Source organism: Equus przewalskii, chromosome 26 (assembly GCF_037783145.1).
Source record: "Equus przewalskii isolate Varuska chromosome 26, EquPr2, whole genome shotgun sequence".
Lineage (NCBI taxonomy): Eukaryota > Metazoa > Chordata > Mammalia > Perissodactyla > Equidae > Equus > Equus przewalskii.
This window is the reverse complement of record NC_091856.1, coordinates 11,455,352-11,478,805: the sequence shown is the minus strand read 5'-3', so window position 1 is coordinate 11,478,805 and position 23,454 is coordinate 11,455,352. Positions and strand designations below refer to the sequence as shown.

The following is a 23,454-nucleotide window of genomic DNA, read 5'->3' as shown; positions in this document are numbered from 1 at the left end:
AAGTGATTTAGCCCTAAATGATAAGAACTATAATTAAGTCACTTACACACACTACTAAGAGACACAAAAGAAGATTTAAACAAAACTGAGATAATACCAAAGTTCTTCATGGGAAGAATATTTAGAAAATTTTTTTTTCCAAGTTAATTTATATGACAAATAGTCTTCAACTAAAACTGCAGAGACCTTTTTGACAGACAGTAACCAGTTAAGTGATTTTATATGTCAAATGATAATAGGTGCTACAAAGAAAAATAAAGGATATTAAGCGAGACAGGGAATACAGTGGTGGAGTTACCATTTTACCTGAGTAGCTCAAGGAAAGCCTTACTGATAAGGTCACATTGGTACCGAGACCTGAAACAAGTGAGGGCATGAGACGCGTGGAAGCAAGTACAAAGGCCCTGAGATATGCCTGATTATACACAGAACAGCCAGGGGCCAGCAGTCTTGGGGCTGGAGCAGAGTGAATGGAGGGAGAATGGTAAGAAATGATTGGAGAGCAGTAATGGGCGGATGGGTTGGGATGAATCATGTGGGGATTTTGAATTTTATTCTGAGTGAGCTGGCAAGACATTGGAGAGTTTTGAGCAGAGGAGTGAGGAGATCTGACTTAGATTTGAAAAGGATCACTCCGACTCCTGTGTGAGAATAATAGGTAGAGGGACAAGGCTGAAAGCAGGAAGACGATTTGGGAACCAACTGAAATTTTTTAGGCAAGAAATAAAGGGTGGCAGTAGTGGAGGTAGTGAGAAGTGACTGGCTTATGGACCTCTATGGAAAAATAGAGTTTACAGGATTTGCTGATGGACTGGACATGGGGTATGAGAGAAAAAGAGTAGTCAAGGATCATTGCATGGTTTTCCTTCCTGGCAAATGGAAGTGCGATGTTACCACTTACTGAGAAGGGAGTTTGGTTTGGGAATGTTAAGTGTGACATGCTCATTAGAAACCCAAGTGGAGACTACAGGCAAATGGAAAGGCCTAAAGTGAATCTAAATTTCATCTGGAAGAAAAATGGGCAAGAGTTGCTAAGCAAAATTTCAAAATGAAGATTGGTGTAGGGAATTGCCCTTACAGATATGAACATGCCATCTAAGACTACAATAAATTACACTGGCACAAGAAACCATGGAGAGCGAAGAAACAAGAGATACACCTGGAAAAGGTCCCTAAAAGGCATCACTGCATTTAAATCTGCATTTGCAGATTTAAGTGCTGATGTTTTTACTGTTTGCAAAGAGCTCTAAATCTTGAATGATGATTCAGCTCTAACTTTGTTGAGGCATGCATTTTTTTCCAGTGGAAATATCTTTACTGTTTTTTCCTCAGTACACGTAATTGCTATTAAAAAATTAAAGTAATTCAGAAACACCCTATCCTCAAATCCCTCTAACCCTTGAGATAATCTGGTTTTCTATCCTTCCAGATCTTCCTTCTAAGGTATGACATGAATTGTGTGCCCCGTGGATGCGGAAGTGTGTCATTTGGCCGTGAGTGAGCCAAGCTAATGCCCACTTTGGAGATGTGAATACAGCTGTGTTTTATTTTTCAATGAAATCCCTAGTAACTTATTAAAGCTTTCTACTCATTCAAGAACATCAGGACTTATTAAAGTATGGGAAACTTTATCAACATCATGGTCATAGTCATAGCAACTAACATGTTCTTTTCTGAACGTTTCCCAGGTCACACACCCCATGCTAAACGCTCTGCATGGACATAGAATGGAACCCTCCCTACGATCCCCTCTTTTACAGATGGGGAAACTGAGGATTCGATGGGCGTAATTAACTTGCCCACAAGCAAAAAAACAGCAGAGCCAGAATCTGAACCTAGATGGGGTTGATCAACAAGTCCAAACTCTTCACACTAGACTGCTTGGAATATTAGGAGTCTACCACATGTGATAAAACACCTTCACAAATCAATGCGGGAAGGGATAAAATACTAATAAATGATTTGGTGGAAATTTGTTAAATATTCAATGTGCACCTTCCTCCATATTATATAACAAAATTATTTTCAGCTGTTAATAAATACAAAAAATGAAAGAAAAAACTCCATCACAAATAGAACATAAATTATACCTTAATTAAAGAAAATTTAAAATGGAAGAAAATATAAAGTATTTTACCAATTCAGGGGCAGGGGGTAAGGGTGGACTTTTGAATAAAAAAAGGGAAGATAACACAAAATAAATGATCAATCTGTGTACTATAAAAATTTAAATCATTTATAGATAAAATATCACTAACAAAATTAAAAGACAAATTATAAATAAGGAAAAATATTTGCCATAAATGTGACTGAAAAAGTGCTAATATCCCTAATATACAAAAATCTTTTAACAAACAGTAAGAAAAGCAGTGACATCGCAATAGCAAAATTGGCAAAGGATATGAAAAAATAGACAGTTTACAGAAGAGGAAACAGAAAAGACTGATAAATTAATGCGAAATATTCAATTTGCTAATAAGAAATGCAAATGAAAACAATAAGGGCTGTCATCTTTTGCCTTGAGGGTTATCAAAGCCCATTCGATGAAAATGATGTCCTGAGCTCCTGTCAAGGGTGGTGAAATGGTGGCAGTCACAGATTTAAATACAAACCTAAACTGATAGGACCTTTCTGGAGAGCAATCTGGCACATGTATCAAGATTCACAAAGAAGTACCATAACATTATTTGCATTTAGTAATATTTCCAGAAGTCTATCTTAAGGAAATAATCAGCATGTGACAAATATATCTCTACAATAAAAAGATTATAAATAATCTAAAAGCTTAATAATAAAACAATATAACTAATATATTAATATTAATATAATTTATATTCACTATTAAAGATGTTTTTGAAGAATATTTAATGATATGAAACATGCTCATTTATGTCTCTCTCTGCAAAATGTTATACAATGTTAAATGACAGGGACAGGATACGAAAGTTTATATATTTTAGGATCAACTCTGTGAAAATGGGTATATACATGTGGATAAATATTATAAGTAGAGATATACAAATACATTAATCTAGCAGGAAATACACAAAAATCATAAAAGCAGTTATTCTGGTAAGAGGGATGTGGCATAGTTTTTCTCTCTTTTCTGGAAATATCTGCTACATATATTAAAATGAAAATTTGTTACCTTAATCATCAGGTTAAAAATGATAACTTAACAAGAGCCTTTTAAAAGTTCATTTCTTTTTATCTAATAAGTCATTCAAGTTCCAGGAATGTACTCTTAACGATCGGCAGAGATAAAGATTTCTATACGAAGCGGATCATTTTAGCATTATTAATAATCTCCTAGTTTTCAGAGGAAATTGCTGAATTCAATTACAGGAAAACAGAATAAAATACAATACATTCAAATGAAAGAATATTATAAATCTATTAGTCTTGCTTTCAAGAGATTTTTAATAACAGGAGGGAAATTTTCATATATTATGTTAAGGAAAAACAGAAGATAGAAATTACTTAATATATATCTTATTTACTATAACCTTTTATTTTTAATATGACCTGAATTAGGCAGATATGTGATAGATAAACAGACAGCTAGACACACACACACAAAGGAAATGTGCCAGAAGACTAGTAGTTATTATCTTTGAGTTATGAGAAAATGGCTATTTTTTCAAACTTTTATATTTTGGGTTGATTTTTTAACTTTATTGTTGTAACTGGTATTTTTTTTATTATCCATAACGAGCAAAATGATTTCTTCAATCCATCTATTCATTTATATACAGTCATTTTATTTATTTACTTGTTTATTTGCTTATTTGTCGATTTATTCATTTAACTATTTCTTTCCGGAGATTGGGCTTGAATTCAGGCTCTTGGCAAATAGTAACTGCGTGACTTTGGGCAAATTACCAGTCTTCTCTTAGCCTCTGTTTTCTCATCTGTAAAATGGGAAGAACAACATCTACTCTGCAAGAGTGAATGAGGTAATGTGTATAAAGACCCAGCACGATGACTCACTCATCAAAGGCTTTCCAGAAATAGCAACTGATATCATTTGACTATTATTTTTAAAAATGAAAAAGATGTAGGGAACAAAGAAGTAGTGGGGATGAAAATGTGTGAGCAGACACCTTCTCATTCTCCCAGTCAGTGGAATTATTTAACTTACAATTTTATAATAAGAACCATAAAATATATTATATTCTTGGAACTGAAAATGAATGTAAATGTCAACGTAAATCAAAGATCAAACATAAGGAAAACTAAGGTTAGGAATAATGCAATGAACTGACCCCAGCAAATTCGCCAATGCTGCTTAATCTCTATAATACTGCCCCCTTGTGCAATTAGTGATGCATTACACATCCTAGGAAATGAGAGATTTTATTTTGAAGTAATTTACATAGAAAGGCTAAATTACACAAATATCCTTACCAAAAAACCCCTAATGTCTAACAAGGAGAGAGTACATATAAATTGTTCAAGCACACACTTACTGAAAAATAAAAATTTTAAATGTAGAAAGTGATGTTCTAGGAACTTAGGAAACAAACAAAAAAATCACCGTAATTCTATTACTGCAAAGCAATAACATGATTTAAAAATTATTTTTACTATTGAATCCCATTTTCTCTTCATTTCTAAGTTAATATTATATAATTGGCATTTTCCACGCCGTGACATCCTTCACACAGATTTTTAATGGCTGCCTAACATTTTATTGAATGGATGTGCCCCTCCCAGGCTCAACGTCACTTAATGCTGGACATCTAGACTGCTTCCAAGAAAAATGTCAGCTTACTGTGACAGTTTGTCTACAGATGGATATTAGTGTATTTAGTTACAAAAATATAGAACCAGCCCTGATGGCCTAGAGATCAAAGTTTGGCATGCTCTGCTTTGGCGGCCCGGGTTCAGTTCCCGGGTGTGGAACCACACCACTCTGTCAGTAGCCATGCTGTGGCAGTGGCTCACACAGAAGAACTAGAAGGACCTACAACTAGAATATGCAACTATGTACTGGGGCTTTGGGGAGAGAAAAAAAATATAACATATATTCTTCTTATGAAGATAATATGCAATTAGTATTTTAAAAGATAAGCAAAATTAAGAAAACAAACTACACTCACAATTTCCCAATCCAGACAACCACTGTAACACCTGGCAGATTTTTTTAACACATACATATATGTGTAATATATATGTAAACATCTATGTCGTATATATTCACATTTTTTAAAGAAAAGTGGGCTTATTTTACTATATAGCATGATTTTTTTTCATTTAAAATTATATCATGTGCAACTTTCTATGCCAGTCATATCCTTTGAAAACTATTTTTATGACGAAATGGTATTCCATTACACAGATTAATTAACTGCACACATGTACTATGCAGTATTAAGTTCTGGTATATACATTATTGAATATGATGCTTACAGTTTGATGGGGGAAACAGGCATTGAACAAATAAACAAGAAAAATAAACACTGCAGCCTGATTTGTGATGAAGAGCCATGATGGAAAGGAACAGGACACTACAAGAAAATAATAGGGGTACACAAATTGGTTGCAGAAGGTCTGTCGGAAGGAAGAGTAAATTTGGACTTGAAAGACGAAGAATCTGGCATGTGAAAGCTGAAGAAGAACGTTCTAGGCAGAGGGAGAAGCATATCTAAGGCCCTGAGGTGGAACACTTCTTAGCAAGCGATAGAAACTGAAAGACAGTCAGTGTGGCTTGCACTTACCGAGGCCGAGACAGATAAGGCTGGAGGGCTTCTGCGCCATGGCAAGGAGTGCGTGCTGTATTTTCAGTCGGTGGCAGTAACACGACCTGATTTATATTTTAGAAAGCTTACTCTGCCTGTTCTGTGTAGGAGAATGGATTGGGGGCAGGAGTATAAGATGGGAGACTAGTCAGGGGCTAGAGCGGTAACCCAGACAAGAGATGGTGGGGCTTGGCTAGGAATAACATAGAGTAATAGTTGGATATGACATATAATGGAGTGGGGGTGTTGGTCAGTCAGGATAGTTGGAAGTAAACATTTCATCCAGCATGGCTGCTAACATTCGTGGGGTCTGAGGCAAGAGGACAAATGGAAGATCCTGCTCCCATTCTTTTTCCACCTTTGCTCCAGGCCACAACGTGAGGGGCTTCTCACACTCACCTGTGGACACCTGAGCCAAGCTCCGTCCACACCACCTGCCACAGCCAGGATCCTCCCTCAGGAGGAAGTACCTGGAGAAGAGACCCATGCAAGCCTTGTTTGGGTAGGGAGTTCTAGGGTCCAGGGCTTCTCCAGCGTGGGCTTGTGGGGAGGAGGTGGACTTTGGGTGAGCACATCCCTTTAGCTTTATGGACTCCGTGCCCTGTGGAAGGAGGGCAAGAGTGAGGACCTTGATGCAGGGTCTACAGGAGGTACCAGTTGCATCTAGTCAAAATTAACTCTGCAAAATGTTTTAAATCATCCATCAAGTATAGTACTGTGTATATGTTTTATGTGTACAACCCCACATCATTGTTTTCTATCTCTTCCTTGTCCAGGTTTCTCTACGGCTCTTAGTTAAATTAATTTCACCCTCCATGATGTTGGTGGAGTCATCAGTGCCCACTTACCTGGCTACTTGAACAATGTGCTTCCTCTGTGTCCATGGTGAGTAAACCCTTGAAAGCATCTATGAGATGACTCCCTGCGTATTTTGGAAAATGATAGGACTTAGAATGACAGGTTGAAAGAGAAGGAGGGAAATTTAAGAATGATTCTAGGTTTCCAGCTTGAACAACTGGTTTAACGGTGGTGTTATTTATTGAGCTGGGAAAGACTAGGTGCAGATGTGTCATAATTCATTGACCTCATTCCCTGTTGTTGGACTGTTAGGTTGGTTGCAACATTTAATAATTAGGAACAATATTCTGATTTGTAGCAAAATCTTTTCACACATACTTAATTTCTAAATACAGATTTGCTGGGTTAAAGGATGTACACATTCTTTAGATTTTTAATACACATTGCCAAATAACTTTTTTAAGAGCTGTTTCCTCACACGGTTAACATTAAGGTAGGGGGCCGGCCCGCGGCTGAGTGGTTAAGTTTGCGTGCTCCACTTCGGCGGCCCAGTGTTTCACTAGTTCGGATCCTGGGCGCGGACATGGCACCAATCATCAAGCTATGCTGTGGTGGTGTCCCACATAGCACAACTAGAGTATACGACTATGTACTAGGGGGCTTTTGCCGGTGGAGGGGGCGGGGAGGAGGAGGAGGAGAAGAAGAAGAAGAGGAAAAGATTGGCAACAGATGTTAGCTTAGGTGCCAATCTAAAAAAACAAAAGGTTGGATTTTGAATACTGACATTCTCAGTCTCCCCCCTCTTCTCCTTCCTTCCCTCCCTTCCATTTTTCCTTTGTCTATTCAATAACTGAACTTCTGTCGAGTACCTACTATGTCCCACACAAGGCCTGAGATAAATCTAGCTTTGTTCCTTGTTGGGGGCTGGGAGATGACTGGGGAGAAGGAAGGGCCATGGAGCCATGGAAGGTTCTAGAGTTTTGAATTGGATGACTTGGCTATCCTACCCACAAACTTCTCCTTTAGCTCCACATAGCAGGCTAAATAAGCAAAAATTCTTTCTTCATTTAGATTGGTGATGCCACTCGGAGAATTTGAAAAAAAGATGCTTACCTTTGTGCACACCACAAATAGGACGCTGAGATCAGGCTTTGCCTCAAGGACCTCTAATTTACAGGGTACCATTTTACAATGAGCTTTTAAAATATGATGCCAATTTTATCCTCTTAGTCAAGGGACAAAGCACCTCTCCAGGCCTTGAGGCAGGATTGCCCCAGTCAGCTGTCTTGGGGTGCAGATAGAGAAGGATGGAGCAGGAGACCCTGGGGCAGGGCAGGAGCTCCCAGCGCGTGTCCCCTTTGCCTACGAGGGCCAGCCCCACACTCTTGACTTGAGGGTACATTTCATCCTGCTTGGCTTAACCACCTAAGTTGCTAGATTTGACTCTGACCTCGAGTTAAAACAGGCGCTGGTGGACTTCCTTATTGCTGTAAGTCAGAGGGGGATCCAACCAGCAACATCTATTCTCCTCTCAACTGGCACTAGTAAAAGGCTTCAGTGTGCACAACGCCATATATACTGCTAGTTACTGCAAGACTTGGGCCCTATTCAAGGCTGGAAAATGATGACAATGCACCTATGTGCCGAAGGAATGAACAGGAGATTCCTGGAGTATCGTGAACCTGTGCGAGACTTGATTATGAGTATTGTTGTTCTCTTCTCTGAACACGGGCTGTTATATAAACCCCTGTACTCGAGAGCTCTGTTAATGACCAGAGCTCTAACTCTTACTTAGGTAACTTGCTAGAGGCCCTCTGCCCTCTAATAAGTTACTTAAGTCTCTGAGTCACTGTGTTCTCATCTTTAAAATGGGAAGAACAATTCTAATCTCGTGATTCTTATAAATAAGGATTTGAAGAGATAGTGTTCGTAAGCCCACAGTACAGCAGCTTTTACTCAGTAAAGGTTCAGTAAATGGTGACCGTTCCGGGAGAGATGGACACTATGCCAGCATATCTGATTCATCAAACATTAATGCATTTTATCAAACCATCCATTTGAAAACCAGAGGAATCATTTCCAGATACTGCTTTATAATGAAAAATAAGTTAAAGTAAAAGGATTTTTAAAAGGCTTAATATCTGCCTTTTTGAAACATATGATGTGGTTGAACTTTTGGAACTCTAGATATTTGTTAGTTTATTCAACATTTGCGGAACACTATTTATTTACCAAAATTATGCTATACATCTGTGTCTATCTGAATGGTCTCTTGCAGTTCTTTGCTCAGTAGGAGATCAAAGTAACACAGCAGCAGATCTAGCTAGAGCATCCTATTTAAAGAAGCATTGCACTGACTACGATCAGCTCAAATTCCTGGCACTTTGCAGACTTCTTTACTCTGGAAGAAAAAACAAGAGATGTATAAAAAAAGGATGTGTGATTCCCAGAAAAGAAAAGAGCCTTTGTAACTCCCCTCACACCCCACCACGCACAGATGTCTCCAGGGCGGGTTTAAAGAATGTGATGGTAGCTTTAATTTCCATTCCCAATAGGAGGCACCATTTCGTAAATAATAAAAGTTACAGATCACTAGGACTTTATTTAATCAAGTGCTTTAACTTCCTCCCTCTTCCTAGGAACCCAATAAGAAGTAAAGTAGGATATTTGGTGTCTCCCCTCTCTTCTTGCCAGGACGTTGCGGTGCTGCAGGCAGCCGGGTGCATTCTGTGTGGATCAGGGGATCCTGGGTGGGACAGGCTCTGGAAACTGTGCATTTGTACTGAATAATGGCAGACAAAAGAGACCTCTGATCAAATGTTTGAAGGGCTGTGGGAAGTGCTCCAGGCACCAGCTGTTGCAGAAGACAGAGCATAATGCCCCTCGGAAGGGCAAAGCGGCAGATTCTGCTCTCTAACCACCAGACCAGCCGGCATGGAGACACACTGCCCTCTAAGAGGACTTCCGAACCGCTCAGAAGGTAGGAATTAGTAAATTAATTTCTGTTAATAATTACCAGTTGGCTGTACCTGTATGTTAGGAGTTCCAGAGCAAACCAGAGGCTTCTAGGAGTATAGGATGTTCAAACCTTCTCAGTCCCGGATGGGGACATAAGGTCTGTCCAAAGCTTTTTCTCCTGATTTGTGTATTTCCTGAAAGACACTCCCTCTGTAAAACTACAATGAAGATACAATTTCCTTTCCTACCCTTTGAGCTTATTAAACACTAAAATAAAAATTGGAACATACCTAAAAATCCTGCAGGTGCAGACAAAGCAGGGTACTCGTTCAGCATCACCATTATCTCCCACGTCAGTCATCAGCTCTGTCCTGCAGCCACCCTCGGACAAGGGTTTACATTAGCGCCTTCAGAAGTCCTAATGTCGTGCAAACGAGCATGCTTCCTCCCACACCTCCTGCACTGACTCTAGGGTTCTTCAGCTTGTGAATCTTTCTTTTGTGGCTTTTCAACCTTTTGTCCCTTGGCTCTATCTTGATTGTCATGTTCACTGCCAAACTTTGTTCAGGCACAATTTGCCATCATCTCGGCATTTCCAGGATATTAAGAGTAGATGCGTACAGAAATGCGCAATGGGGACTGTCCTCCAAAATGTTCTCCCTTTAAGTCAAAGATTAACTTTGGAGCAAATCTTGGAGTGTTACGGCCTTTGGGCTGTTGACTTGGTTAATGAGCAAGAAACCCCAGTCTGTTGGGTAATATCTGCCAGTAAAAAAGTCATACTTTGGCACAAGTGGCTAAGAGACCCTCTCTTGATTTGGGGCCAGGCCAGTCAGGCACAAGCTGCTTATCTGGCAGATGGGGCATCTCCACCCACAGGTCAGGAGAGCCTGGCTCTGGGGATCACGGGCCCATGTCCAGTGGTGAGCAAATATTGACAGAACCAGATTCCTCTGAGAACAGCAGGGGGTGGGGAGGGTGGGTGGCTGGCTAATGACCCTCAGACTCTATACTTGAAAGAGCTCAAAACCTTTACAGAGAGACTGGGACAGAAAATCTGTAAGCTAAGAAAAGGTCTCTTATCTAATTAACCTGTTTCACAGGAGAACCCCACAGAACAGCACAGAGCAGCATGAACTAATGGCTACTTACCACTGAGGCTGTGTGCTTCCTGCTCTTTTGATGGCTCACTAGTATCAGGGGGAGGATGGGAACAGAAGGGAAGAGAGGATCATTTATTAAGGACCCGCGGTGTGCTGGGCACTGGTCTCAGGCACCTGTTTTATACGTGTTTTTCTCACCCAGTCCTCAAGAGAAGGTATGATTAGCTCCTTTTGCTAGGCAAAGAAAGAGGAAAAGTTAAGGGACTTGCTAACTTCATGAGAGGGAGGAGCAAGATCCAAATGAAAGTCCATCAGATTCCAAATCCCATGCTTTTCCTGCTGGCCCCTGCCGGTGTGGACGTGTATGCGGTGTGGCTGAAGCCAAGCAGAAGGGAGCGGGGGGAACAGAGACTGTGTTTGTCCATCTTTCATGAGGAAAGGTCTCGATTGTGTAGCATGAGCACCTCACCTTATTGTGAAAAGCAACAGGGAAAAATATCCATTGTCATTTATTATTTTAAAAAGGTGAAAAATTATGCATAAAAGAATGAATTGGTTTATTTCATGCCTCAGGCTCTAAATATGAACCAGTGCCCAGCTTTTGGCTCCCATAAGGACACCTGTGGGATTTTCCTGGGGTCTGTGTGATGGGCAATGCTGATGGGGAGTGGGGGAGGGGCCTGTTAGGACAGGAAGAGGAGGCAGCTCAGAAGCTCTGAAATAAAAGGCACAGAGATGTAGCCGCATAACAAGAACCCCTGTCACAGCCCAAAGGCCAAATCTAATTCCCAGAATGCTGAGAGACTTTGCAAATGGACTGGGACCTTTTCTTGTTGAATCTGCGTGAAATTCTCAACTCCCAGAGATAATCTTAATCAGGAATTTGGACTCAGTTGGATGCGACCACAGTCAGACAAAAAACAGGAGATGCTATACTTTGTGTATTGATATTCCAAAGGAATGAACAGGCTGATAAAAAGCAGATTTTAAATGTACACTCCTCGGTGGTTATTCGCCCCCTATAGGATGAAATCTAACCTTCTTGGCAAGTAGGCGAGGCCTGGCCTGACTCCGTGGCCCCATCTCCCATCACGTCCAGCCTCACACTTTGCAAGAGCAAGTTAACTGTAGATCAGCCCCCTTGAAGTGCATCCATCCCAAAGGCCATCCCTCACTTCTGTGTCTTAGCACAGTCTCTCTTCCAGCAACTTCTCACCTGCTAATGTCTGTATAGGATGTGGAAGGATGAATTTTTCCCAGGCCTCACCTTATGCCTTCTGGCCAACTGCTTCCCCACGTTACACACACGTCCAGTGCACTGACCACACCAGCCCCTCTCCATCCCTGACCTGTGAGCTCCCCGAGAGGAGGGCTGGCATAGAGTAGGTGCTCAGTAAAAGAAAGGAACCAAGTGCTCTAACATATCATGAAACATTTTTTCTTTATCTTGCCTGGAGTCCTTAAGGAGAGATAAAAGTTGGCTTCTCATTATTTCTCTAAAACAATCAAAAAGAGTAAGTTTCCTAGTCAAAGGTTCAGTAAGTCCTTTCAGAGGAAATCCAAAAGTTGTCAGTGTTTCAAATGAGCATGAAATTTAGACTATTTGTTCTAAGAAACATGTAAGATAATTGAAGGATGCTATCCTTCAAGTATTTATTGATTCTACCTGCAGCTGGTGAAAACAGGATGCAGATATAAAAGCAGGGGTCCCCTGGCTACCTGGGGCTTTGGGTATATTAAGTGTCACTGTTAGAATTCAAACACTGAAATGCAGCCCCCTCAGTATCACAGGCCCCAGAAGAGAAAACACCTGTGTGGTTTGAGGGGTTTGAACCATTGCTAATTGCTACTGTCAACCAGCAGGTGTCACCACAGACCAGCACATTTGCTACAGCTGCCTTCTCAAGGACCACCACCAAAAATCCTACTCCAGCTGGAATTCCTGCTCCCTCCTAAGGCCCCATCCCGCTCTGGGAGGCTTCAGCTGGAACAGACGGTGCACATGCCCATAGTTCTCAAAGTTGACTATACAGGAGAATCATCTTTGGGAAAGGGGGTGGGATGGGAGGGGGTGGGGAGGAGTGTTAAAAATGCAGATTCCTAAGCCCCAGCTGCAGAGATTCTGATTCAGTAGGGCTGGAGTGGAGCTCATAGTAATTTCCATTTGACGCACCACCGTGTTATCCTCCCCCCATTCCCCACTGGGATGCACTTTGAGAAACGCTGATTTGCGCTCACATCGACTGTACAATATCATCTCACCGCCTCGACTCAGAGACAGTGAGGCTAGAAAGAGACTCATTCATTCATTCATTCAACAAACACCTGTTGAGCCCTCAGAGCATGCCAGTCACCACTGGGTACCTTCGCAAAGTCGGGCAGCGCACCTTCCTATCTCAGGCTTGAGATCACCATCATGGGATCAGTCACAGAATCCAGCAAAGACTCAATCCATCCTTTCTCATGCTCATCCCATGAAAGAGCCCGGCTTCCAGCGTGAGAGGAAGAAAGTCCTCATTTCCATAAAGAACACGCCCACGTTTACAGAAATTTTGCCAATAAATTGATCCCTAACCGTTAGTTTATAGGACATAAACATTCCAATGATATGGTTATGAAGGAATCTTGTTACCAAGATTCATTCTTTAAAACACAGACAAAAATAATAAATCCATTAGTATTTGGAAATCAAAATGCTCCTGGGTGTTTCACTGCCACGTGAACTTTGTAAATAGAAGTAAATAAAAATCCTAGTAGTAAAAAGTGGGATAAATTACATTACCACAAATAAAACGTAAACTAAAATTCCATTAGAAACTTAAAATTGCCACGATGTGGTTATCCGGGGGGTTGAGGGAGAGTGCCTGCTGAGAAACGGAAATGAAAATTGCGTATCCCCCTGCAGCTGGAAAACACTCTGTTCACTGACCAAAACTTACTATGCTCTGACTCCATCTTTTTTTTTTTTTTTTTTTTTGCCTTTCTGACTGCTAGAAAAGCTTTTGTTCTAGAATGGACTTTAAAGCTCATTGAATCCAACCTTTCACTCCACACTCAATCCTGCTTTGTAACATTATGGCTGCGAAAGTGCCCACAGCCCCCGCACGCATTCCTCTGGAGTCAGGGGCATCACTTCCCCCTCAGAGCTCAGTCGGTCTTGGGGCTGTTCCAGTTTGTTCACCTCCTGTCAGATAAGCAGGAAAAGAAGGTGGTTCCACAGGAAAGCCTTTTCCCTCCAAGACCTTCGCATGGCGCCTGGCGGAGGATTGCATCTCAGCTGCATTGACAGGAAACCTGTTACTTAACAGGCTTAAACAAGGAAGGGATTCATTTTTCTTATGTAACAGGAAGCCCAGAAGACGGCAAGCCCAGGGGAGAAAAGCTGTCCAAGGATGTCTTCCAGGAACCGGTCTCCTATTTTTCTGTTCTACCATCTTTTGCATGTGACTTTTTTTTTCACACTTATAAGATGGCTGCTGCTCCTCCGGGCATCACATCTGCCTTCCAGACAGGCCAAAGAAGGTGGAAACCAGGAGGATGGGTGGCACCTATATGGAGAAGGCAGAACCTTCTTGGAACTCCTCATTATACTTCAGCTACATCTTGTTAAACAGAACTATGTCACATGGCCACCTCAAACTTCCAGGAAGTGTGGGAAGGGGGGCATTGTAGTTGGACACTTTGTTGACGAGAACAACATCTGGATTATATTCATGAGCAAGAAGGACAGAACAGACATCAGGTAGGACAATTAGCAGCCACTGCTACAGCCTGATAGTTAATATCAAGTGATCAAATGTTAATTGACAGATGAAATCTGTCTTTCCAACCATGAGAACCTCTTGGGGGCTTAGAACAAGACTATAGAAACTCTTTTTTCTGTAACATCCCTTCAGATATTTGAATACAGGGACCATATCTTTTGCTTTCCCCCACTCCAGGATGTCTCTTTTCCAAGTAGATGTCTTTTCCAGGCTTGTCTCTGAAAAAACTCCTGTTTGTTTACATTCCAGGTGCGACTGACCTCAAATTGTAATGCAGAGTCATCTCCTTCCCCCGCTGGACACCTCGCTATCAACACTGCCCTGAAACATCCTGCTGCCGGTTCACACAGAGCGTGCCTGGAACTCGGATGCTGTGGGGAAGGGCTGGGGCGAAGGGGAGACACATCACTGCCTGCCTACCCTGTGAGGGGCACTCTGCCATCTCCTTTCTAAGACATCCATTCAGAAGACCTCCCGGCAATATCACCCTCATTTGGCCAACGAAGGCTGGTTTTATGGACCCAAGGAAGCACTTCACATTATCACTGCTGAACTCCACGTTGTCAGATTTAGTCCATTGCTCCCGAGCTCTGATTCTTACCCAATGAACTAAATAGCTAGCGTTTTTAACTCTAAGTCACCTTAAAATATGATATATCTTTGGTATTAGTTAGCATTGTGTTCAGCTGCAATGAAAAAAATTCCCAAATAACAGTTGCTAACTTAAGACAGAAGTTTGTTCAAGAAGTCTGAAGGTGTCAGCCCAGAGTTGACATAGGGTGCCAAAGCGTCAGGGACACGGGCACCTTTTATCTTGTTGCTCCATCATGCAGGTCTTCCAGTCTCAAGGTCACCTCGTTGTCCAGGATGGTTGCTGGACCTCTAGCCATCACGTTTGAATTCCAACCAACAGGAAAGAAGAAATTGAGGGAGGAGCAATGGTTCTTCCCTTTAAAGATGTTTCCTAGTAGTTACATGTCATTTCCACTTACAGCCCACTGGTCAGAACTGGGTCACGTGGTCACAACTTAGCTGCAAGGGGGGCTGGGAAAAGTAGTCTTTGTTCAGGACGGCTGTATCTCCACTTAAAAATCAGGTAACTGTTACCATCAAAGACTGAGAAAAAGGCAAAAGACCAACAATAATGAGAGTTAACATTTATTGAACATTAACTATATGCCTGGCACCGCCCTGTGCACTCTACATGTAATTCCATAGATAATCATGGCAAACACTCTCCAGTTTGGCGCTATGATTACTTATCACATAGGTGGGAAAACGGAGGCCTAGAGAGGCTGAAACCCAAGGTCCTCCAGCTCATAAGGGACACAGGTGCGCCCGAATGGGAGCTCACGCTCCTCATTAATCACTAGAATGCACTGCTTGGGGCAACGTGTGAGAGAGAACTTCTGTCTTATTTCGGCAACTGTTATTTGGGGAGTTTTGTTCTCACATCTGGAGTCCGCTCCTCTGCTGGGCTCCTCCCTTGGGTTGAAATTAATTAGCAAACCTCAGGCTTGGTCCTTCAATTAATGGCCATTCCACCACATTTCTTCTCAGGTCGGCTTGGCTCTTAACGGCCTTGTCCTTTGTAATCTGGATAAACAGGATCAGATCCCAGAAAACTAGGCTGATGCTGAAGAAAAACGGGAGATAGCACCTAAATGGGGGGAACAAGTGAGGCAGCCCAGCAGACACATCGTGGCAGAGTGGAGTGCTGCAGACCGTGGAAGTTCAAGGGCTCGGGAATAAGAAAGACCTCGGGTTGAATTCTCTATCTGCCATTTGCCACCAGATAAACTCCTCAACCGCTCTGTCTCTCAGTCTCTGCAGATAAGACCTACTTTGTACATTAAATCTGAGGAGTAAAATACACACTCACACGACACCCGAACACGCGTCTGTACTCCACGCAGCACAGAATCCAGCCCCTCGCGGGTGCTCGTTGCTTTATTACTTTGATGAGACCAGTGAAACTCCAGCCCACTGTTGGAGCTGCAGGCATCCGTGAAGGAGAAAGAAATGTCAAAGGTTAAAGGTAGAAAAGATAGGAAAAAAAACTGTGTTATACATTTCTTTTTAATCTGTTTGACTTCCGGGAATTTATCCAAAGGAACAAATTCAACTGAAGCAAAACATAGATGCTAGATTTTTCAGGGCTATCTTTTAACAGCTCAAACCTAAAAGCCACTACCTGCCCACATGGGGGGAAGGAAGAAGAACTTTGTGTACCGGGCACAGCTGCTCAGTGGACCCACAGGACGCCAGTAAGAGGCGAGGGGTGAGCCCTTGTAGCACCGTGCAGAAATAGTTAGGATTTAATAGAAATGAAAAAAGGAAGGCACAACTGACAGCACATATGGTTGCAACTATATATATATACACACAGGATTATTCCTAAGCAGAACTAGAAGGAATGTGTACCAAATAAAAACAAATTTGGTACAAGGATGTCGGTAAGGGGTGTAATTTTTTCAAAATTTTCATATTGTCTTTTCAATAAAACAACAACAAAAGCATTTCAAAGCGCCATTAGGTAGAAAGTCAGTTTGCTATATTTTCAACAATAGATACCACGACGAGGACATCCAGTGCCCAGATCTTGGTTTCTAAATACCAATTTCCATTAAAAGGAACCAGGGCTCCTTGAAGACATGACTGATCACAGAGCTGAGACCAGGAAAGCCCAAGGTGAGCCTGGAACATCTGGGTTGTGTCAACAGACACGGAATTACTCAAAGAATGAGGCAGACAGGTCGAAAGTACACAGGAGCCAGCATGAATGGCCTCTTATTGGCAAAATCTGAGACAATTTGGGCATAAAAATAATGAGGATGAAAAAAAATAAGCATTCATAATTTGATATTTATTTAAACAAGTGGGAGGGACCGGCTCCGTGGCCAGGTGGTTAAGTTTGCACACACCCCTTCGGTGGCCCAGGGTTTTGTCGGTTCAGATCCTAGGCACAGACCTAGCACTGCTCATCAAGCCATGCTGAAGTGACGTCCCACATAGCAGAGCTGGAAGGATCTGCAACTAGAATATACAACTTTGCACTGGGGGGATTTGGGGAGAAGCAGCAGAAGAAAAAAGAAGATTGGCCTCAGATGTTAGCTCAGGGCCAATCTTAAAAAAAAAAAAAAGGCTCCACTATAAAAAAACAACAAAAACCCCACAAATTTTAGCATGTTTTAAAAAAATAATAAATGGGAGGGAAGGAAAAGCTCATCCTTACAGAAAAATACCAACTACTAAGTGTAGAAGCAATGATGGGATTAGAAAATCACCATTAGGCAAAAAGCTCAGTAGGAATAGTTGCTCCAGAGAAGAATCATGATCAGATGGTAAAGCTAGTGGGTGAATGGTTGATGAGAAACAGGATTTTTCCCTAGTCTCAAAATATCTCCCCACAAGATACTTATTAATTACAAAGAAAGAAATACTAAATTTACAGTAGAGAAACCAGGAAGATCCACCTTAACCAAATCATCACAATTAACATCATCAGTAATGGGACAAACAGATATCATGTGCCTCCTGACACAATGCACTGAGGAGGACACACACGACTTCCGAGAGATCCTTGCCAAAAATGCTTATCCTGAATCTAACCACGAGGAAACTTAAGACAAACCCAAAGTGAAGAACATTCTATAAAATAAATGGCCTGACTTAAAAAATGGCAGCGTCATGAATGACAAAGAAAGACTGAGGAATTGTCCCAAATTAAAGGATATTAAAGAGATATTAAAACTAAATGCCATGTGTGATCCTAGACGGGATCCTACCAGAATTTAATTTTCTTTTTCCATAAAGGACATTAGTAGGACAACTGTAAAAATTTAAATAAAATCTGTAGAATATATATACACACAGAGTCTGAAAGAGAGTGAGACAGAGGCAGAGAAAAAAAGAGAGGAAGAGGGGCAGAAAATAACAAAGCAAATATAATAAAATACTCATTTTGGGAATCTGGGTAACGAGCACATAAGAAGTCTTTGTACAATTCTTCCAATTTTTCTGTAAGTCTAAAATTATTTCAAAATAAAGTTAAAATACTGTCTACCAGTGCCATTAGCTTTTTTCGTAATTGTGGTAAAATACACATAACACTAAATTTACCATTTTAATCATTTTAAAGTGCACAATTCAGTGACATTGAGTACATTCAGAAAGTTGTGCAACCATCACCACTGTATAGTTCCAGAACATTTCATCATCCCAAAAGAAAACCGCATACCCACTAAGCAGTAACACCCAATTTCCCCTTCTCCCAGCCCCTGGAAACCACGAATCTGCTTTCTGTTTCTATGGATTTGTCTATTCTGGATATTTCATATATATGGAATCATACAATCTATGGCTTTTTGTTTTGGGCTTCTTTCCCTTAGCATAATGTTTTCAAAGTTCATCCATGTTGTAGCATATTTCAGTACCTAATTCCTTTTTATGGCTGATTAATGTTCCATCATATGAATATGCCACATTTTGTTTATCCATTTATCAGTTGACAGATATTGGATTGTTTCCACCTTTTGGTTATTGTGAATAGTGTTACTACAAGATCTGTGTACAAATTTTTGTTTGAACGTCTGTTTTTAATTATTTTGGGTATATATCTAGGAGTGGAATTGCTGGGTCAAACAGTAATTCTGTTTCAGAATGTACTGAGAAACTGCCAAATTGTTTTCCATAGTGTCTGCACCATTTACATTCCCATCTGCAACATGTGAGGGTTCTAATTTCTGCACATTCTCATCAATGCTTATTATTGTCTGTCTGTTTGATTACAGCCATTCTAGTGGATGTGAAACGGCATCTCATTGTGGTTTTGATTTGCATTTCTCTAACGTCTAATGACAGTGAGCATCTTTTCATGTGCTCCACCGCCATTTTTTTAGTCTTCTCTAGAGAAATGTCTATTCAAGTGCTTTGCTCATTTTTAAATCAGGTTGTTTGTCTGTTTGTGGTTGAGTGGTAAGAGTTCTTTCTATATTTTGGATACTAGACCCTTATCAGATATGACTGGCAAATATTTTCTCCCTTTCTGTGGGTTGCCTTTTCATATTTTAAAAAATAGTATTCTTTGAAGCAAAAAAGAGCTTAATTCTGATGAAGTCCAATTCACCTATTTTTCTTTTGTTGCTTGTGTTTTGTTGTCATATCCAAGAAACCACTGCCAAATCCAAGGTCATTGTTCTTATATCCAAACCCATAGCTCTTATATTTAGGTCTTTGATCCATTTTTAGTTAATATTTGTATATGATAAGGGTAAGGGTCCAACTTCATTTTTTGGCACGTAGATATCGAGTTGTGCCATTGTCATTTGTTGCTAATTTATTGCTCCTCTTTCCTCATTGAATAGGCTTGGCAATCTCGATGAAAATCAGTTGACAATTAGACACATTTTTCTTTCTGTAATTCTATTCCATTGTCTATTCATATGTCAGTACAACACTGTTTTGATTACCATACCTTTGCAGTAAGTTTTAAAGTCAGGAAGTGGTAGTTCTCCAACTTTATTCTTTTTTTTTGAAGACTTTTTGGCTATATGGGGTCCCTTGCAATTTCATACGAATTTTTGAATCACCAATTCCGTTTCTCCAAACAACCATTGGGATTTTGATAGGAAGAGCACTGAATCTGAAGATCACTTGAGGTAGTATTACCATCCTAACAACATTAACTCTTCCAATCCATGAACACGGATATCTTCTCATTTACGTGTGTCTTCTTTCACTGCTTTCAATGGTATTCTGTAGCTTTCAATGTAAACATCTTGCACCTCCCTGGTTAAATTTATTTCTCAGTGTTTTATTCTTTTTTATGCTATTCTGAACGGAATTATTTCCTTTATTTCCCTTTTAGATTGTTCATTACTAGTACATAGAAATACAACTGATTTTGTGTGTTGATCTTATATCCCACAACAATACTTAATTCATTTATTGTCTAATTGTGTATTTGAACTTTTTATGATTTTCCAAATACAAGATAACGTCATCTGAGAAGAGAGATCATTCTGCTTCTTCCTTTCTCATTTTGGTACCTTATTATTTCTTTTTCTTGCCTCATTGCCCTGGCTAGAGCCTTCAGTACAACGTTGAATGGAAATGGCAAGAGCAGCCACGCTAGTCTTGTTACTGATCCCAGGGGGATAGCTTTCAGTCTTTCACCATTGAGTATGCTGTTGGCTGTGGGTTTTCATAAACACCCTTTACCAGATTGAGTAAGCTACCCCCACCACTGTCACAGTGATTTTCCCCCCTAAAATGTCCCCCTCAAGTGTACCTTCAGTGAGTCTCCATTTTCTTCAGCATAAAATCAAGTCCCTTAGTACAGCCCACAAGACCCTCAAGATCTGATCCCTGTTGACTTCTTCAGTTTCATGCCTCCACACCCACTCTTCAGTACAGATTCACAGACACATCATTTCTTCACGCAGGCTGTTGCCTCTGCTTGGAACGCTACCTCCCTTTCTCAAAAGGCTTCTTCACCTGATCACATGCCCATCTCTCTGCCCCACCCCCTTCAGGTAGTCTCTGCCTACTCCTGAGTTAATGCCTGCCTGTTAGAGCAGCTGGCACCCTACATTACAATCATCTATCTGCTCACCCTCTGTCTTCTAAACAGACTGTGAGGTTTTGGAAGGCAAAGGGTCAGTCTCTCATTTCTCTAGCCTCGGTAAATGTCTTTGAAGTAAACAAACACTACCTTTCTGTTTATTTATACTTAAGAATGTGTCTTCTAAGTCCTAATAGAGGGAGAGCTGGATAAGGATGAGGTAACAAATTCAGTTAAAGAATCAGGAAGTCACAGGCTCAGATTTTACCAGCTCAGCACTACAAAACCCAATTTGAGAGCTACGTGTAGATTATTTTTGCTTTCACAGTAACTTGAAGAATACTTATACCTTCTTCTGTCTAAGAATAAAACTCTGTAAATCTTGGTGTTTTCCTTTCTTTTCAGGTTGCTAGGAGGCCAAAGTATTTAACGCCTCATTGTACTGCGACCATATTAGTCCTAGAGTCTAGCATATTTGTTTCTTCTTATGTTCTTGCTTTTCTATTTTTATTCTGATAATCTTATTGTATTTACACTTTTTTGGAAAAAAATGGAGCATAAATATGGAATTTACATATACTAAAAATATACTGTACATACTTCTTGTTAGCATAGAGGCACACGGATGGTTAAGGTGACAACACAGAAGAGCAGAGTTAGAGCCACTGAGACAGGATTCGTTTGTAGTTACTTAAGCCGCACGAGCCATTGCCAGGGTGGGGTCTCTTAACTGAAAACCAGAAATTAGGTAGATTTCCTTCATCAGGGAGTGGGAAAATATTTTGTTGGCACAGAGAAATATTTTCAGGCCCTCAAACTCTCCTCTGACTGGTTCCTTCTTATTACAGAGATTTTGCATCAGAGAGCATTGGGAACAGAAGGTCGATATTTCCAATAGTCAGTGAACTACAGAATCAGAGCCTGGATGAACCTGACCACGCGGTGCAAGCCGCCGTCTTTAAACGAAGGGGCGGCCTACACCAGGCTGAGTGTTGGCCTCCGTGATTTCTTTGTCTTCCTCCCAGATCTAATTAGTCACCAGGCCTGCTAGATTTCCCACTGGAATCTTCCTCTTCCCCCAAACTCCTCCCTCCCACATCTCCCCCTCTTTCAGGCTTCCCTTCCAATGCCATCGCAGGCTCTCCACAGCTCTGTTTAGGTCTGACGGCACATGCAAGACTCCTGCATCCTCTCCAGCGTCGCCTCTTGCTGCAGATCCACATATTCTTGGCTCTGGGCATCCTGAATGACCGGCTTTTCCTCATGTTGCTGTATGATTGCCCAAGCTTTCTGGGTAGGATCTTCTCCCCTCCCCTCCCCCACCTCCCTTTTCATCATCTGGCTAATTCCTGTGCATCCTTCAAGACTCAGCCCAGATAGCTTCTCCTAATGACCCCGACCCCTCCCTATCTGCTCCCGAAGCACCTGTACTTCTCATCATAACGCTCACTGCTGTCTGCCTCCCTCATTAGGCTGTGAGCTACTTAAGATCAGGGAATGAATATTTACCACTGAGTTCCCAGAATATAAATCTGGCTGACCAGAGGAGGTCTCAGGAAATGCTTGTTGAATGAAAGTGGATATGCTTAGCACACTGCTGTAGACACGCTTAGTAAATGCATCTGAAATGGGCCTCACTCATTGTATTTTCCCCAAAATGTGACATGTGGCTCTCACAGACTCCCGTGTTTTTCATCTCTATTTTTTTTCGAATCCTTCTAAATTTATTAAAGTCCTCCCACTCCTTCCCCTGACCTTTCCCTTGTCTAATTGGGAAAAAAAAAGAATTCCTTAATCCATCTGGATTTGACTTAGGTTTGTTTTCAAATTGCGAGCCAATTGTCCTAAGCACCACTTATTAAATGAATTCTTTCCTTCCTTATTCATTTGAGGTAGATCCTTGGCTTTTATTAAATTCTTATAAACAACAGAATTTGTTTTGGGGACTTTCTCTTCTACTTCATCATTCTATTATAACACTGGTTTAGCTACTGTCATTTTATTTTGCTTACCTGGCTGTTTGCTTTTAAACGTAACTGTTTTTTTCACATTAAAAAACTATACAGGAATATTTTAAACAGATAAGCAAAGAAAAAAATTAAATTATTCATAATCCCATAACACAGAGATAATTATAATTGTCATTTTGCTGTAAAAAGGGTGCCTTTCTTAGCTAACTTCCACTTAACCATCTTGCCAGATTAACTGACATTCTCTGATTCTCTGTAGAATGTACTGGCTGATGTCCATAGCAGGCTGAATGTTCCCAGAGAGGGGCCTACACTCAGGGGCCTGTGTGCTCTGTTCTCAGCACCAGTGACTGTGCTTAGCCAGAGTCAGGTGTGTTTACTCCAGCATGTTATGCCAGGTACAGTGGTTATCCTAATGGTATGATTATTTAAATATCACGTATACTGATAAAAACTAAGTTGAATGCCTTGGAAAGACTCTAAAGATACTAAAAATATTACTCTCAAATTACATGTGTCTGAGAATTATGAACACTGGAAAGAAATTATAAAAAT

General features: G+C 40.9%; 1 protein-coding gene and 1 long non-coding RNA gene across 2 annotated transcripts in view; one reads left to right on the top strand and one right to left on the bottom strand.

The window, feature by feature from the left end:
- The window catches only part of SLC44A1 (solute carrier family 44 member 1), a 179,466-nt gene that overhangs the window by 9,418 nt on the left and 146,594 nt on the right, over nucleotides 1–23,454 (bottom strand). The gene's annotated exons all lie outside the window — the stretch shown is intronic.
- Nucleotides 9,146–17,609, top strand: LOC139079691 (uncharacterized). Its single transcript, XR_011533540.1, has 2 exons — nucleotides 9,146–9,519; nucleotides 14,614–17,609. It is a non-coding gene; the product is annotated as an uncharacterized lncRNA (long non-coding RNA).